This window comes from Zonotrichia albicollis, chromosome 12 (genome assembly GCF_047830755.1).
Source record: "Zonotrichia albicollis isolate bZonAlb1 chromosome 12, bZonAlb1.hap1, whole genome shotgun sequence".
Classification (NCBI taxonomy): Eukaryota; Metazoa; Chordata; class Aves; order Passeriformes; family Passerellidae; genus Zonotrichia; species Zonotrichia albicollis.
In genome coordinates, this window is record NC_133830.1 from 10,775,115 (window position 1) to 10,793,145 (window position 18,031).

The following is an 18,031-nucleotide window of genomic DNA, read 5'->3' on the forward strand; positions in this document are numbered from 1 at the left end:
ACTTAGAAACATACTAGGGTTATTTCATTTGTCTTCTGGTTTTAAGCAATTGAGTCACATTCTCACACCACTACTGTCTAGGCAGGAGGGTTAGTTTATTGTATTTTATTTATTCCTTCCTTTTTGTTTTTTTTAGTAAAAACACAGAACTAAATTCTCATGTACTTATAAAACTTCAGGTACAACTCCACAAAACTAGGGCAATAGAAAACATGCCAAATATTTCAAGGCTTGGCAACAGTGAGCCTGCCTGTCTCTCTGTGGCAGGAGGAATGTCTGTCTGTCTCAGCCAATGTTTCTGAGTAGGAATGTCTCATCCTGATAGCCCATGTACATATAAAACACCTTTGCTGTCAGCTCTCCAGGAAGAGACCTTGACATTTTGCAGAATACCACATCCCAACCCCCATCTCCCCTGAATAGTAGCAGAAGGCAGAAAAAAACCTGGTAGATCTGAAAATGTAAGAATCAGGTGCTGCCTACAGCAAGGATTAAAGTTAAAATGGAAAGGTAATGGTGAAATAAGCACAGCCAAGTCACTGGAATTAATGCTACAAGGAATCAACTTCCAGGTTTCCCAAACCCATGGCCAAAGCTGGGTTTGGGAAACCCACTCCCAACTCCCTCTCCTGTGGGTCAAGAGAAGAATTTGAAGGGGAGGAAACCAAGGCTTTGCTGTCTTAAACAGAATAAATAAAAGGTGAACGGTTTCAGGAAATATTCTATTATTGTTGTGGTATTATGTGCTTCATGTACCTGGTGAAACAAACTGCAGCCCTCATTTTGAGCCCTCGCCTCACAGTAACTGGGCTGGCACAGGCAGGTGAGCTCTGCTCTCTGCGGCCCCAGGAGCAGGATTGCAATGCTCTCTTCCTGAAAAGAGTAATGAGGTGCCCAGAGAGCCTGCCGAGGTGTCAGTGAAACTGATGCTGATGGACCCTTTGCAGGCCAGAGACAGATTAAGAATAACACAATACCAGCATAACAGCACCTTATCAACAGCCCTGCGAGTGCTAAGAAGCGAATCTGAGCGAAGGCTTTGACACCTGTCTGCATCACAGCCCTGCTATTACTGCCTTCCGACTTCCCGCACAATCCAAGTGTCCAAACGGCTTTGAAGCAAGAAGCAGCAAGACAGGAAGGTGAATCTGAACTCTGATCAGCTGTCTGAAGAGACACTATGAATACCTTACATTTCAGTAACACTTTTCATCCATAACGAAGCCGAGGCATCCATTCAACCTCCACACTCCAAACCACAGAAGTAATATCTGCCCAGGTAGAGATGGGCAAATAAACACAAGTTAAATGACTGCTCAAGGTCGTCCAAGGACTACGAGAGACACACGTCTAGCAAGTAGATTACTCTTCCCTTTTGAAAGGCACACAGGCACACACACAGGGGATTGAAACTGCTTAGCCAGGTGTGGAGCCTGCTGTGATCAACACAGCTTCACTGAGCAGCAACTCTTCCTGATGCTGTTTCACCGGTGCTAAAACGTAAAAAAGCAAACCTTCATAACAGAATTCTTTCAAACAGATGCAAATAGGTGTGGGGATTTTGCATCTGGGCTAAGTTGCTACAATCTACATATCTTATTTGTTTGCTAGTTATTAAATTACCCACAAGCCATCAACAATTCAAGTCTCTCTCTGAGAGGCAGAGATTAACTAGGAATTGCTATGCAGAAATGCTGCTCATCTCTCTCTCTCTCTAGTGAGATCAGCCTCATGATGAGTTGCGGACATTTGGGAACAAAGGTGAGCTTTTCTGCAAGAAATGAGAGGCACAGAAAGATGGGAAAATGATGCTACAGGGAGAAGAGGATTTATTTGCAAGGTAAGAATCTATCAGGAATGGTTTCACACACACACTGCCAGCCACGGACTGTGACCAAACGCGCTCGTGTGTCTGGAGCACAGGAAACTGCACCTCTGTCAAAGCACTAATGCACATGACATTTTCTGTGGAAGACCATGAGTCCAGTATGTAAATACTAATTTAACAATCTGGTTGACAAAGCCTCAGCTGATCTATAAATAGCTGGTTTATTAGCAGGTGATGCTGAAGGCAGTTATCCTGGCTCCCTTTCCCACAATTCCCTGTGCCATCTTGTTTTTATTGACCCCAAAGACACAAGGACTCTTAACTGTATGCAGCTCACTCCTCCACCACTACCTGCAGAGTAGCTATGAACACTTGACAACACAATACATATTTATCAATGCCCTTACACAACAAGGATCCTGCAGCACCACGCACACAATGGCTCCCAGTGCTCAATTAAAGACAGTAAATGGTTTAGAAAAATAGAAGAATCATGCAGCCTTGCTTTTAAGCAGGAGGAGCTGGTCACTCAGGTGCCAACAGGCATTTAGGGAATGATTGACACAGAGCCAGAGCCAAGCACTGTCCATCCAATTTACACTATGCATTGACAAACTGAGAATCTAGGATAGCAACACCTTTAGTAACTCTAGACCACCAAAGAAGCATTTAACCATCTCAAAATAAGATGTCAAAATCCTGATCTTTTTATGCAGTTTGATTTAATCAGGAATAATTATTTTATAGTACATAATAAAACTCTTTACCACTTCCTCAAGCTGCACATGCAGGAATCCCTTCTTTCACAGAGGCACAAGACAGCTATTTAACAGCAGACAGCAACACCACCAGAGTCTAGGGCCAGCAGGAAAGAATTCTGCATCCTGGTAAAATTGCTGTGGCATTTAGAGCAACACACCAGAACTGCCCTAACTGCAGCATGGTCGGCATCCATGGAAACCACACGAATTATGATGTTTTAGGCTATTCACATGGATTTGTAGATATTCTCCAGAAGTGTTCTAAGGCTTCAGCCTTTCTCTTGCTGCAAAGAACAGTGACAACATATTGACGAGTTGGGCTTGTAAATAGGGAGATTGAATTAGAGGAACAGAATAGACTTTGTTACTCCCTTCCTCCCACTTGCTTCAAATTTCTAAAGAAACCTTCCAAGCACAAGAAGTTGCTGTGTCTCTCACGGCCATATGATAAGCAGAAATAAAAAACTAAAAACCACACAATCAACACTTATTTTTCCTAAGGTCCATCGTATTCTTACAGCTTGTACAGGGCAGGCTGCAGAGTTTATCCTGACAGGGAACTGACTGTGCCAGGCCCTGCAGCAGCCCTGGCAAGGGCAGAGGCTCAGGCTGCAGCCGGAGCAAAGAGCCCTGGAACATTCCCTGCCCCGCTGCTGCACCCTCACTTCTCCACACTGCACGCACAGGGAGGTGACAGGGGTTTCCATTTGCTCTGTCACAGCTCAGCAGACCCCTTCCAAACCATCACAGTGATCTCTGCCAACAGCAGGATGGGTCCTACAGAGTAGGCTTTGGATAAAGGACTGCTCCCTCATTTGCTGTAACAACAAAACTTTACAATTTGTTTTTAAAAAAAATTTTATTAAGCACAAGGGTTAAACTTACTTCATATGACTGCAAACCTGTGATGGTCTTACAGTTTGTTTTTAAGACCTCCAAGGACTCTGAAAAAGAAACTTTTCTAATGCATTTCACAACTAAATTGCCTTTTGTGAGTGAACATACTTCTCTTTTCTAGTATTTATAGAAATGAGATAGAGAAGCTTGATTTAGCTGAATAGAAAGTTAAAATAAAAGTGCTCTCAGAAATTCTGTGGAATTTAGTAAGAGAAGTGACACATCACAAATAAAGAAATCAGTAGTTTTCATTAATCAATTAGGAAAAAAAACCAGTATAATAATAGATCTGCAATGATCTTGAATAAATAATTTAATAAAACTGTCATAAATCTAATGGCAACAAGACACAAGCACCGAAGAAGAACTGAAACATTTTACATAGTTCAGTAAATGTAAGATGCTGCAACAGAGTGTCAAAACAGCCTTCCCAAGAGAAATCCACACAGTTGCTGTTTCCTTTGCCTTTGATGAAAACCTGCAGTGCCAAACAACTCAAAAGAAGCTTGTTCTGCTCCCCAAATCTCTGCATTTCCTGTAGCTCTGGCAAAGTTCCTGCTTCCTTTGGCTGTTGCCTCCTTTCTGATCAGCATATCCATTGCCCAGATCCTCGATTCCACACCCAGCCAGTTGTATTCCAGGAGCAGTTAGCAGCCAGCACCCAAAGAAAACTTTAACTAAGTTTGGCTCTGTCTGAAGCAAATTTTGAGCAAAGGGAGCACAGATGAAATCCAACTTATCCAGAGTAATTCATTCTTCACACTTGTTTAAGCACGGTCACTCACCGAGGACAGCCTGGCAGCCTTCTCTGTGGGCTTGGATACCACTGCACTGCCAGGAGCTGTGCTGAGACAGGTCCACATCACACGTCAGTGAAGATGGACTGCACCCTTCAGCTCTGGGATGGAAAAATCAAACTGCTAGATAGGTTCTCTCCCCTGCCGGATACACGGATTTTTAGCAACGGGAAAAGCCAATTAAAGTTTATAAAGATACATTCTCTGCTGATTTTTCCTTGCTGCCCACTGCTCAGTGCTGGTATAATGGATAATGTTCTGCCTGTGGGTGTATTTTCTAAGATCTGTCAGTTCTGACAGGATTTTGGCACCTGGATAACTCAAGATCTATACTGAGGGTCCAGGAATGCACTATTTCTCAGTAGCTGATGGGTACATTTTTCAGCAAGGCTTCCCTAATTAAAGGGCTGGAAAGAGATGGGATCAGATTGATAGGCTTTGCAGTCAGATGTTTTATGCTTAGTTTGATGAATTATAAATCACCTTTTGCAACTTTCAGGACATGTGAGAAGAACACATAAGAGAAACTACAACAATATGTCCAGAATATCACAATGTAATTACTTACTTTCAAGTTTTACCTCTGTCTCTATGGTAAGGCCATTAAAGACATACTCAAGGAAAGCAATGCTCAATGAAAATAAATATAAGTATCAAAATCAAAAAGAAAAGTGAAGCTATGAAATGAGACACTGCTGGTCTGGAGGACCTCCCACGTGGAAGGGTTTTGCCCCAGGTGGGACACAAGATGCATCCCTCCCCTTTGAGCATCACCCTGGGCTGGGAACACTGCCCTGGAGCTGAGTGCTCAGCTCAATCAGCCATGTCCTCTGCCAGACCAGCAGGAAGCTTTCCCTTGTCCTCAGCCATCACAGCCTTGTGTCAGGGCTACAGAAACCACTGTCAAATTAAATGCTTTGACTTTACTCCCTGTAAAACTGCATGAAGACAATGTATTCTGTGCTGCCTTTGCTGTCTCTGTCAGAGCCCCTTCCCTGCATACAGTGAAATGCAACTCCAGAGAGGCCACTGGCAGGACCTTTCAGAATAACCAGTTTGTTCTGGTATTAATGGGGCTTTAATATCTTTAAATATTGAAGTTCTTTTTTTGTAGGGTACCTGTGTGTATGGAGAACATCAACAAAAAAGCCAAAACCCCAAAATAGGATGTGAGAGCTCGGTATCCTAGCGTGGAAGTTCAAAAGTGCCTTGCTGTCAGTGGTGTTCAGAACAGTGCAGACTTTAAAGCTATAGAGAAGAAAGTCACAGAGTAACCATTTGGACAGGGAGAAAACTGTTGGTAATTTAAACCATGAAACCAAAGAAATACAATGCAAAGCTATCAGGATATGAAAAGCACTTCCAGCCACTGAGAGGTTAAAACAATTATTTGAACAGCTGGGAAAATTAAAATGGTAAAATAATAGCTACCCTTCAAAATTCTACAGATGCAAAGAGACTCTTCAATGAATAACTGATAAAGGGGAAAACACATTTTAAAAGAGGAACTGTTTCACGCATGAAGGTCATATAAGTAACAGCTCCTCTTAAGAACCCGGATTTCCAGACTTGGCAAGAGATGAAGAGCTGGGGTTAACACAGCAGCCTTTTACCTTGTGGGACCCAGGGTAAAATCCTGAATACTTAAGTTACACATGAAAGTGACTTTGGGCATATTCTTTCTACTGCTTTTTTGGAAACTGTTCTCCACTGTAGCAAAAGCAAGGTCACAGGAGCATGCTGGAATTATTGTAGCAGTTTGTTTCCTTTCCCAAGGAATTCTTCCAGCCCCAATGACATCAGCAAATGGTGCAATCAGAGCAGCCAGTTCAAGTTGTTTGACTGCTGTTATCTAGGGCTCCCCCATATACATAACCTTGCTCTGGCAAGAATGCAGTGATGGGTGATTTTTCAGGAAAAAAAGGCAATCTGTTAGAAGTAGCTTTGCTATTCAAGAAAGGTCTAACTGGAAGAATAATGCCAGTCAGGACTGCAGTGTGTAAGCCATAGAGAACACAATGCTGCTCATCAGGGCTGGGTACACAGAGAAACACATCCAGGGGGCCCACAACTGCAGCAGAGCCATCCCCAGGCCAGGGAGGAGCTGAACAAATGCAGCCAGGGGAGGTTTATCTGCCTCTTGGCTCCAGCTATCCCTGTAGGCAATCTATCCTCTCTCTCTCTAGAAGCTATTTTAAAACAAGAAACCAAAAATCTCCAGCAAGTAGAGAAAAAGTGACAACTGAATATGCAGCAATGTAGAGAAGGAATCAGCTGTACAGTGCCAGCTCCTGTTTCCATTCCTCACCCACTGCAAATGCACAACCTCTTCCACATAAACACTGTCCAAACTGTTAAAAGGACAGCAACTGAACACACCTCATCAGAGTCCAAAAACATGGATCCTTTGGCAAAAAAAGGAAGAATCAGAACAGAAGGCCAAATCCACCCACCCCAGCAGTCAACTCTTCTATCATTCATTCTCACATATTTCACCAGTCTGCAACTGGAAAGTCTTAACTCTTACTATTTTTCTTTCTTTCTAAAGAAAGAAATTAGACAACATAAACACTGAGATCCTCCTGCAAGATTTTTTTTCTCCAATCAAAAGCATTTGGTTTTTCCAGGATGATTTTGGCATTTCTGAAGGACTAAGATACAGCCTTCTCTCTTCAGAGTAGAGCCTACTTCACTCTACCCTCAGCACTGTCAACATACTTCAGTTGACAATCATCTGGTACCTGATGCTGTCAGGAATCTCCTCTGATGGGCTAGGCTGCTCACTAGGCAAGACACTAAAATAAAACACAAAGAGGATGAGCCTGCAGCCTCCCTTCACACAACTTGCTGCAATCACCATGGAACCCTTAGTACCTACACCAGGTTAGATCACTTTCAGGACCAGAAGTGTCCAACATGTTGCAGAAGGGAGTAGCTGTGCCTATGCCAAACCAAAGTAGCCTGTGCCACAGCAAGTAACACAGCTGACAGAAGGTTTTCAATAAAGGTCTTGATCTTCCTAAGGTCCTGAAGGACCCTGTGACACATTTTTACAAGAGTCAGGGCCCTGGTATTCTGCCAAGCTACATACATTTTGTCTAAACTGAAATTATGATTACAGCTTCAATTCAATATGCTCTCCTTCACTTCTGATCCTAATCTGCTGGCAGGAGCTGTTGGACCAGTGAGCACCTGCCTTTTTTTTGCCCTTTAGGTGACTTTGTCACTGTGCTGCCTGAACAGATGCCAGCAGCTAGAGCTGCACAGCACAATCATTTAGGAAATTCACCAGCTGGGTACAAAACCTGCCTTAGCAGAGCTCCTACTCCTACTGGGAAACCTGCAGATCCATCTCTGGTACCTTGTCATGGCACTGGCTGTGGTAAGACATAGAACTGGAATATCTCAGCTTGTTCCCTCACTGTACCAGCATGACAACCAGCCATCAGTCTTTGGTCAAACAGCATCCTGCAAAGCTGGTCTATAGCTGGGTAAGGTACTCTGGGGTGCTTCAGGGCTCAAAAGGGGGCATAAACCTGACAGAATGAAAAGAACTTGAAGCAGAAAAAGAAGGTATGAGGCTTGCAAAGCACCCATCCCTTTCTACCCTCCTTCCATGGGGTCTCTGATCCTTACCCATCTTCCCTGCAGTCAAAGTCCCCTGTGCCAAGCAGCTTTCATGTTCAGTGAGGAGAGCAGGAGGAGCAGGGAGATGCAGAGGATTGCACTATGTCCTTATGAGCTTCCAGCACTCAGAACCTGAAGATTTCTTTTGCTCCTCTGATCAGCCATGTTCAGATGCATATTTAAAAATAAGACAGACACTGAACTCTGCCTTGCCCCTTGAGGGAATTGCAGCCTCCTCCTTCCAAACCGCGAGTTCAGTGCTGCAGGGAACAGGCAGCCTGGTGTCAGCTCCAATATAGGTTTTGAAATGAAAGGAATGCAAACCAAGGGGACAGAAGAGAGGAGAGGAGGGAGGGAGAAGGTGCAGAGACACTGGAAGGAAGCAGGTGAAAAAATGAAGACAGGGAAAAGAAAAAGTCTGAGCCCAGACTAGAAATGGGTGAGCAAAAGAGATGGAAGGAGGAGGAGGAAGAAGAGGAGGGAACAAACCCAAGCAACAGCTTATCTGTAGCTCGCTTGTTCAGACTACAAGAAAAAACCTACACATGGCCAAGAACTGTTTGAGCTAAGTGGTGAGGATATCAGTGAGCCAAATACACAAAATATACGTAAAATACTCACAGTCTGAGTTTTAATCACAGAACATCACAGAAGAGTTTTAGAACAATTTACCTTGCTCTAGCTCAAACATTTGCTATGAACTGTCCTGACCTCATGGGGACCAACCCCAGTGCCAGTGTGGCACTGCAACCATCTGGAATTCAGCACACCACAAAAAAAATCAAACAAACCAAAAATACAACAGAAAATAACTTGGCAGCACTACAGAACATTTGATCCTGGTGCCAGTGAGACAAAATGGGGATTCCTTAACTTTCCACATCCTTCTCAAGAGGGTTGACAATTACTAGTATTTTTAAGTTTAACAGAAGGATTCCAAGCAGCAACCTCAGGGAAACAGGTTTAAAAACCATAAAAAGATACAGTCAGTCTATTGAAAAAAAACCAAAACCCAAACAGATAATCAAGGGCTCACCTAGATGCAAACTTGCAAATAAGAAATGCCAAGTCAGGAATCAGGAAGGCAAGTTCCTACAGCTCTACAATGTGCACTTCCAGAAACTCACTGGAACTTCGGTGGTACTTGAGAAATTCATGCTAAGATCAAGAAACAGTTCCAACTGTTGATTCTGAAGCAATTATCTGGAAGAACTTGCCTGAGGTAAAACACACAGTATGGTGTGAACTTACCATCCTGCTGTCAGGATGGACCAGGTATCGTGGTACACACCAGTCAAAACTGATGAAGCCAAAGAAAACACCAACAGAGAGAGCAAAGCAAGAATCAAGGATCACAAGGAAGAGCAGGCAGGACCCAGATGAACAGTTACAGCCTAGAGGAGCAGTTCAGAACCCCGGAAGAAATTCTCCTGCATATCTGGCTGGTGGGTCCAAACATCAGTTGGAACCAAACCTGCTGGAAGATCAACAGCTGCAGATTAACACATAAACCTTATAACCTTTTATCCTCATGACTGTACCAGACATCTGTGCTTCAGAAGACTCTTCTCAAGGTAAGATGCCTACTTCAGCCTTCAAGCACCACAACATTCCTGCTTTATGTTGTCCCTTAAGAAAAGCTTTCCATAGCAGCAATGAAACCTTTTTGCACTGAACATCTGGAAGCAAAGTCAAAGCACAACCTGGCAGTTTTCTTGGCTGAACAGGGATGCCATTGAAGCTGAGCAGGAAAAATATCTGTATTGACAAAGGTTTGAGACAGTGGTTCAAGAATTGAAGGGAGTGAGAATTGCAATCTGCAAGATTTTCAATAGGAATATTTTAAACATTATCCTTCTGCTACAGCTGGCATCCAGAAATTATCTCCCTTACTTCTCTCCTTTAAATATTTTTTCCTGTAACACTTATCAAAGCCACTACCTTTGCAGCAGGAACAGTGAGGACTTATCAGGTGTCCCAAGATGCTGAGATTAGCTAGCTCTCTTCTCCACGTGGGACTCTCAGATCCCACAACTTAGTGAGGCAAGGATTCACACCTGGGATTCATGTTTTCATGTGGGAATTTCTGGTTTATAGCAGATCTAGTTCCAGACACAGCTACTGTGAACCATGGGACAGAATATGAATCCTCTTCTGTATATTCCTTCTGTGTGATCTCCCTCTTCATTTCTTCACCTCCCCCTTTTCTCTACAGTATTGCAGCACTTCATTGATTCAACACAATCGACAAGAGAGCATGCAGGCAGAGGCAGCTCTCAGATTGGAACAGCTGGTTTTCTTGATGGCATCATGTCCCAAAGAGAGGTAAGGAATCACAAGAAAAGAGACTGCTTATTCTCAACAGCAAACAACTCCAGACTGGAGAAGAAAGCACAACCCTGCTGACTGAGAAAAAGGCTGCAGTGGGATTTAGAATATATTTCACACTCTTTGATGGATCATGCTTGAAGATTTTGTGGGGAAGCAGAGCTCAGAGGAAACCATGCTTCAAAGCCTATCACTGGACTCAAGGGGCCTATGAAAACTTTATAAATAAGAACCCCTGCTATCCTGTCCAAAGCCCACCTGCAGACCTGCTGACACAACCAATTCCTCAATGCCCACGCTCCCCAACTACCAAACCTTGCTTCCATCAGGCTTTGGAACAAGCTCCTGCCAGCCATGCCAAAGTGGGCTTAATAATAGATGGACAAGGATGACCAGTAGGGACAGAAAAAAACCCAGCCAAAAGTCACTGAGCCTGTGACTAACTCTGAACAAGCTGTGACAGCACAGCCATGCCACAACCAACAGCCACACTGAGCACCCATCACTGAGCTGGCAGACCTCAGGCTGTTCCATTCACACACAGATGTCTGTCTCATGAGTCCTTGGACACAGAACTACAACACTGCAAAGTTTCCTCTTGCCTCATCTCAGCTGCTGTCCTGCCTCAACACACAGCAGCAAAAACAAGCTACTGAAGAGCTGACAACTGCCTGCTCATCATCAGCACAAAGTGCTGAGGCCAGCAAGGATCTGCAGTTGCTCTGATCCCCAGAGCTCAGATTTTCCAAGCATGAAACATTTGCCTGAGCAACACAAAAAGAGGTGCAGGAAGCAAGACCAGAGGCTACCTTAAATTCACAAGCACTTTTCTTTTTCCAGGCTGCTTACACCTAATACTCTATCTTTTATCTTGTCCTAAAATAAAAGAACAGGCCTTAGAGGATCAAGCTATAAACTTTTGAAAGCTTTCTGTAGCCTTCCCTTGCAACAAGGAGTTTGCTTCCATTTCTCAAAAGGCAAAAAGGAAATCAATACTTAGACAGAGAAGGCATATTCCAAAGGACAAATCTTCTTAGTTGCTGCAGTGCCACCCTTGCTGAGTCTCTCCAATGAAGGTGATCACAATGGCAAGCAGCAGTCAGCCCCTCAAACATTGAGGCAAGCCAGAGCCTTCAAGTGGAAATAGGTTGCTCATGAGTAGCCACTTGGATTCCTCCAGATTTGTGTCTCAAAGTTAAGCTTCTCTGTGACCAAGCTCACGTCTAATAAAGAGTGAGTCAATATCCTTCTCCTGCACAAACACCACTGGGGTCCCTTCCCTCCACCTAATTGCCTGTTTTCACAAGGTATACAGGAACTTATTACTTCAGAGCCTTTGTGCTTCTGAGGAGCACCACTGCAACTCACCAGCAGGGTTAGAGCAAGCAGAGAGTGGGACATGAACAAGGCTCATGGATGTACAGCATGGTTACATGAGTCCCACCTCCCTAAGCAGGGTAAAGCTCCAGACATGGCTTGCGGGGAGCCCCACATTCAGGGGAATGCTGGCACACTGAACCCAGGACAGAGTCCCTTGTGTCACCTGAGCAGGCTCTGCACTGCTCTCCAGGGTCTGCTCTGTATATGGCAAAGCTCCAGACCTACCAACATCTGCTCAGTTTTTATACAAAGCAAGTCAGGGCTCTGCAAGGCAGTACAACATCTTTGTTGACATTTCAGTCCCTCAGAGAGAAGCTCTCCTTTGGCTTTGTGTCAGCCACCTTTGGCTCTGTCAGAATACAGTGCATAGCCTGCTCTCTCAAGCAAAGCAGTTTGCCTATGCAAAGGTTCCCAGCTAACAGACAGGAGGCAGCAGCTGGAGAAAGGAGACCTGGGATCACTGCACACAATCTCACCTTTTATTATTTAGCCACATTTACTGAACACAGCCTGGCTCTATTCCATCAGTGCAAGAAGCCTGCTAATACACTCACCTGATTGGAGAGAGACTTTCCTGCATTTGATGGGGTTTTACTGTAGCAGATGTCAAGGCTCAGCAAAACAAGAAGGCACTAAGAAGGGTCTCACACAGCCTGGGCTCATTCCCAACCAGCACTCATATGACACTGGATTAAAGAAGGAACTTGAGAGCATTCTGTTGTCACAAGTTCACAACACAGCTTTGTGTGCACACGAGCCACCCATCAGCAGCTGCAAGAACAAAGTATGAGTTTCACTTTTAATTGTGAAATTAAAATGCTTGCTGGTTTTGAACCAAGTGGCAGGCCATGTGCCTCAAGACATTTGATAAAGACTGGAAAGAGGGAAATGCAATAGAACAGTACACTCAGTCTACCTTCAGCAATGAACCTGCTTCTGCTCCAGAGGTCAATCTAGATTCCAGACAAGCTTTAGAACTTGAAGGTTGGCTTTTGCAGAACAATACAATGATCACTGGCGCCATACAAGCTCTCCACAAAAATTTCTCTAGTGCACTCCAATTCTATCACAGTGCCTTCACCCTGTCAGCTGAAGGTACACACAGCTGGGAACACTCCTACCTGGATCACAGCATCCAATACATTTTTCAGTGGCTGTCTACTTTTACAAGATTTGAGAAGATTTCCTGAGCCTCAGAATACTCCTAAATGCACTTAGGCTTGGTACCAAAAGATAAAATACAACCTTGATGTGCCACAGGAAGTCAAACAGTACTGACAACACCCCAGGGGCCCAGGAATATTACAGAGCTTGTTAAATGATGGTAATCCTAGGCTGCATTTAGCACTACTGAAGACACAAGTTTTCAACAGTTCCTGCTGATACGGCCTGGTGGAAACTCTTGTGTTCAAAGTCACCATCTGGTACACACCTGAATCCATGGAGAGACAGTGCCACAGAGCCCAGAGGATCATTAGAAGTGCCCATGTGACTTCCCAGCACACCTTGTTTAGCTGCAGGCAGTGCCTCTAAAGAACGATACACTTCCTCCCTTCCTCCACCCATGAAAAGGAATCAGCAGAAGCTCTCAAACATGGAATTAAGATGGCATTGAGATGGGACAAACAAAAAAATAGTAATTCAGTCTCCTTTTCAAATCCTTTGGAGAGATCAACAAGTCTCTATATTATATCTATAACCAGAAACCCTCCTATTTTGTCAAATAACTTATTTTTGAAAGCTATCAAGTAGGTAACTGAAACACAGTGTACAACTTGCCCTACTGCCTCACACAGAAGATAAAAACCTCAATTCTTTGATATTTAGAAACTTGGGGATTTTTTTTAATCTTATGCCAATATACTACTCTAAATTGCAAGGTTTACAGCTCTATCAGCAAAAAACCTAACTTAGTTAGAGTTTTACTCTTACTTAAAGAGGATTTTTTAAAAAGTAGCTAAGCAGGGACTCATTAAATACCTGAGCACTGCTTGTCTGAGCCCTTATAGGCAGCCAGAGAGAACACACAACTCAGTTCAGTCCTGCATCACTCTCCTATTTCCACAACAGTCAGGAGAGTGCTACAGAGAAAAAAACTTCAGTAACAGAAAGGAGGTGCTTTTAAAACAATATCAAAAGAAAGGTGTGTCCTAGACAAAAACTGCTTAAATAGCTGTGTCAGAGCACTGCATGGTACTAAAAACAGAAGAAACTCAGAACAACTGCAAGTCATGAGGAGGAAACATCCTTCAGAAAATAAGACAAATGTAAGAGTTTCCCAGCAGTTTGGTCTGACTGCAAGAAGAAAAAAGATTGCCGCTGCTGTCATCTCCATAAATTTTAAGCTTGCTTCTTGTCCAGTTATCTGATTTCTTGAGAATATATATTGTGAACAAAACTTCAAACAAGCAGAAAGATGATTTGAAGATGCAGGATTTTCTACAAGTAACTGCAATGGGAAGGTGCCATCTCACACCAGGAGGACACTGCCACCTGCCAAAGGCCTGCATGACCCAGACATGTGGGTGCTCCCTTCAGCTTTTAAGACAGTGTCCACACTTGACAAGTCATTAGAACATTTCAAACCATACTCATCAGCAAACTCAAAGAGGAATCCAGGAAACAAGCAAATGAATAAAAACATCCTCCATTTTCATATGAAACACTTGGATCAGGTTGAGGTTGAAATACACACTCCACAGAGAGGAAACTGGAATAATCAATGTGCACAATTCAAGCAGATCAGGAGCTTAAGAAAAAAGAGTAAATTATAATCTTCTTTCACCAATGTTAAATTCATCCTGAGGAGGGAACTAGGAACCTGCTGGGACACAAAAATGCAGTGATTGTTGAGAGCTCCCAGTCCCCCCATAAAAGAACAGTGCAATATTGCTTTATTAACAGCCTGAACCAAGGAACCCTGAGCTTTCTGTTCCCAGCCCAGAGAAGTAACCCAAGAGACGAGCTCCTCAGCAATACAAGCCAAGTCCTTGTGGGCAGCAAACACGGACTGATAAACCTAAGGGGAGAGAATGCAGAGGCAGATGGGCAGAGGTAATCAGAAATGACAGAAAGATGAGCAGGCAGAGGGCAAGCAGAGCTTGAAGGACAGAGGCAGAAGAGCTGGAATTTTATAGCATACAGGTATTTTAAAAGTTAAATCAACAGCTTTCCAATACCATTATTTAAAAAACCATTCCCCCTAATATATGCAGGAAGCCAGCTGCTTGCAAAATGACCTTTAAACCCTATGCACCATGCCTTATTAAACTAATTCAGAGCTGGAGATTGGCTGATCCTGAAATCCATTTATACAGGACAAACAGGCATTCAGCAGGGACAAGGAGCGAACACATTGTCAAAATAATTCTGTCTGCATTTCTGCATGCACACTCAGGCTCAACACAGCAGAGCAGCACTTCTCCAGCTTCAGAAACAAGGTACACCAGACATTGCAGCACCATCCTAACTCAAGGCTTCTCTTCTTGCTTCCCTTGTGTTACAAAGGTAACAATTTAATTATTCCAAGTGTTATATTTCTGGACACTTTCTGTGACTGCAGAGGCCTTTAAGAGCCTTTCACCAATTCCTAGAGGCCACCAGTAAAGGCCTCTAACCAAAAACGATGTCATAACCAGAAGAATGTTTCTTGCCAGAGATGGAAGTATCAGCAGCACAGCTAACTCTAACAACTGTATTCAGATCACTGTAGCACACGATCTTCAACATGTCCTGGTCCTGTATTTAAAGCTCTGGTGTCCAGAAAGGTTTTTTCAATTGGCTTGCAAAGGTTTAGCTACGACTGAAAGCTTTAAATTGTTTTGTAAGCATCACAAGTTTGTCAGGAAATATCTCCAGACAAGGAGGCCTGTTGGGCAGACAGTGTCACAGAGGGGTAAAAATCACAAACAATTACTGCAGGCACGATGCAGAAAGAAACTTTCCCTCCAAGTTTGGATTTTGTAACAGATGAATGCTCTAACAGCTTTGGATGAGGAGGAGAGGACAAACATTAGCAAGCAGCATCAGGGCAACTTCTGCAAATCTCCTCCTGCAGTATGGTACAGCTCTGAAGGGACAAGGATTGGCTTCCCACTAACAGCAGGGCTCATCTGTCATTCTCTAACTTCTAGAGAAGGGCTACTCACAGCAGTCTTGCCTGCCTGGGAGCAACTCCTCCAGCTGAATGGGACCACTGCCACCACAATAACCCCTGCACATTGCCCACACAGACACATTCAGCTGAGTGATGAAGGCTTTAAATCCTCCTAGTCCTCAAAGAATACAGCCCCAAAACCTGTGACAAAAATACCTGATGGATGGAAACTGCAAACTGCACACAGCAGGAAACCATCCTGTGTAGGCTATGACCAACAAAGAGCACAACAAATCTTTGGTTTCCCCAGTTTGTCATGAAGGCTTTGGTGTCACTGATAAAATTTCCCAAGTTATAGCCAAGTTGTCAGAGAATGGATCTAAAATTAGTATGGAACTTATGGAAGTCAGGGCTACTTTGGAACTTCCTGGGAGTCTGAAAGCACTTGACCACTGACCTTGTGCTTCTAACCAGCCTCTGCTATCAACAGCAATTTCTGTGGATCTGTTTCAATCTAACTTCAGCAGCAAAACACATAGTTTAAAAATTGGAAATAAACTTCTCTCTGTCCAAGACTGCTTGGTCATCAGTCTCCTGGAATTAATCTGAGTAAGAATTTCCACTTCCCACTTGCCAACAGTGCTACAAATCTTTTGAGAAAGAATCTGGCATTAAAACAGCCAGATGTATCACAACAGGCTCTCACCCCCAAGCAACTATTTTCCATACTAGATAAGCCTGACTGAATACAGGCTACAGCTCTCAGGAAAATGCTGCCTAACACACCATACAGAGAACACAGAACCAAAAAAAACCCATTTGATCCATATAGTCCACTAATTTAAGCCTAAAGAGAAATAATTTTTGAAAAGAAAGAGAGAATACAAAGTCTGAAATTTTGATACCAAAGTCTAATGAGACTTTTCAGATACACCCACTCAAAGACCTCATTAGAGCATCAGGTCAGTGAAGATGCCTCATTCCTGATCAGCTAACTCTTATAGTATTTTTTTGTAAAAAAATTTTAGACTATTTTTAAATACTTTAAGGCTAACCAGGTTTTAAAACAAGAACTGTAGCAAGACCACATTTTAGAAGTAACAAAATGCCAAATAATTCAACTTCAGAAATTGTCGAAGTCATACTGACTTCTTTCCCTCTTTTACAGAAGTCGCTTTCAAAATCATCTGTAAAACATACATATTTAGATTAACTTTACCTGTAAATATATCTGAAATCAGAACCATCAAGCAAAAAATTAGACTCAAAAGCAATTATGCCTCACTGTAACAATGTCAAAACCTCCAAACAAACAACAATAAAAAATATGCACAGGGACTGGGTGATGAACTGTTAGAAAACAGACTTTTTATGAGAAGAGAAATGCAGTCAGAAGTCCTCCAGATCAGGTAATGGATACAAGAACCTCATATGTGAAGATGATATAGCATAAGGACTAAGTATCACTGAAAGAGGAGCCCTGAAGCACAGCCAAGTGAATTTTAAATTTACTTCTGCTCATTTTCTTCAAAAATTATAAACCTGAGGAGGTCTGGGCTTTATAGGGACTAAAAAGAGCAGACAGAGAGAAGAATTTGTTCATGTGGTTAATAAGTGCTCACAACACACCAGGCTGTGGGGAACATCAGAGCTTCATGAAGTGCTGAGATACAGAGTAAATAAAGAACTTATGATGCCTCCAGTTTCATAAATACCAGGTACAGGCAGCAGACATTTCCATTTTAAGCAGGCCAGGATTTACTCTGGAACATGCCTCATATATCAAGATGGTGGTTTATGTCCTTTCAGGCAGCTCTATATTTTTAGTTTATCCATAGTGAATTCTTGAGGATAAGAAGCATTATGTACAGACCCAAGACTCGCCAGAACCTACAACTGCTGCCTTGAAAATCAAAACAATAACTTCATAATTAGAAGCAAAATATGGATCCTCTTCACCTTTGCAAATACCAGGTCAGGGTATGCCTGGGTACAGTTAATCCACTGCTCCTCTGTGTTCATGACTAAACAAACAGCAGCTGCCTGCAGCTTGCAGCTCTCCCCCAACTCCCTTGTGGGGGCCATTTATTGAGTCATAAACTCCTCTGATAGTGTTATCACCACAGCATTTGCACAAATACAGGTTGAAAGAAAGAAAGATTAAAAAGAAGAGAGAAAATCCTTTCTAGAGAAGGCAAGACAAACCCTTTACAGATATGTTTGCTTTGAGCAAGGACTGACTGACAAAAGGGAGGCAGGACAGCTGTGTACCTGGCTGAGGATGGCTGGGCACAGCATCCTCCAGACAGGAAACACA

The 18,031-nt window shown here is 43.1% G+C and overlaps 1 protein-coding gene across 2 annotated transcripts in view; it reads right to left on the reverse strand.

The window, feature by feature from the left end:
* CHCHD6 (coiled-coil-helix-coiled-coil-helix domain containing 6) overlaps window positions 1-18,031 on the reverse strand; it is a 108,611-nt gene that overhangs the window by 13,412 nt on the left and 77,168 nt on the right. The gene's annotated exons all lie outside the window — the stretch shown is intronic.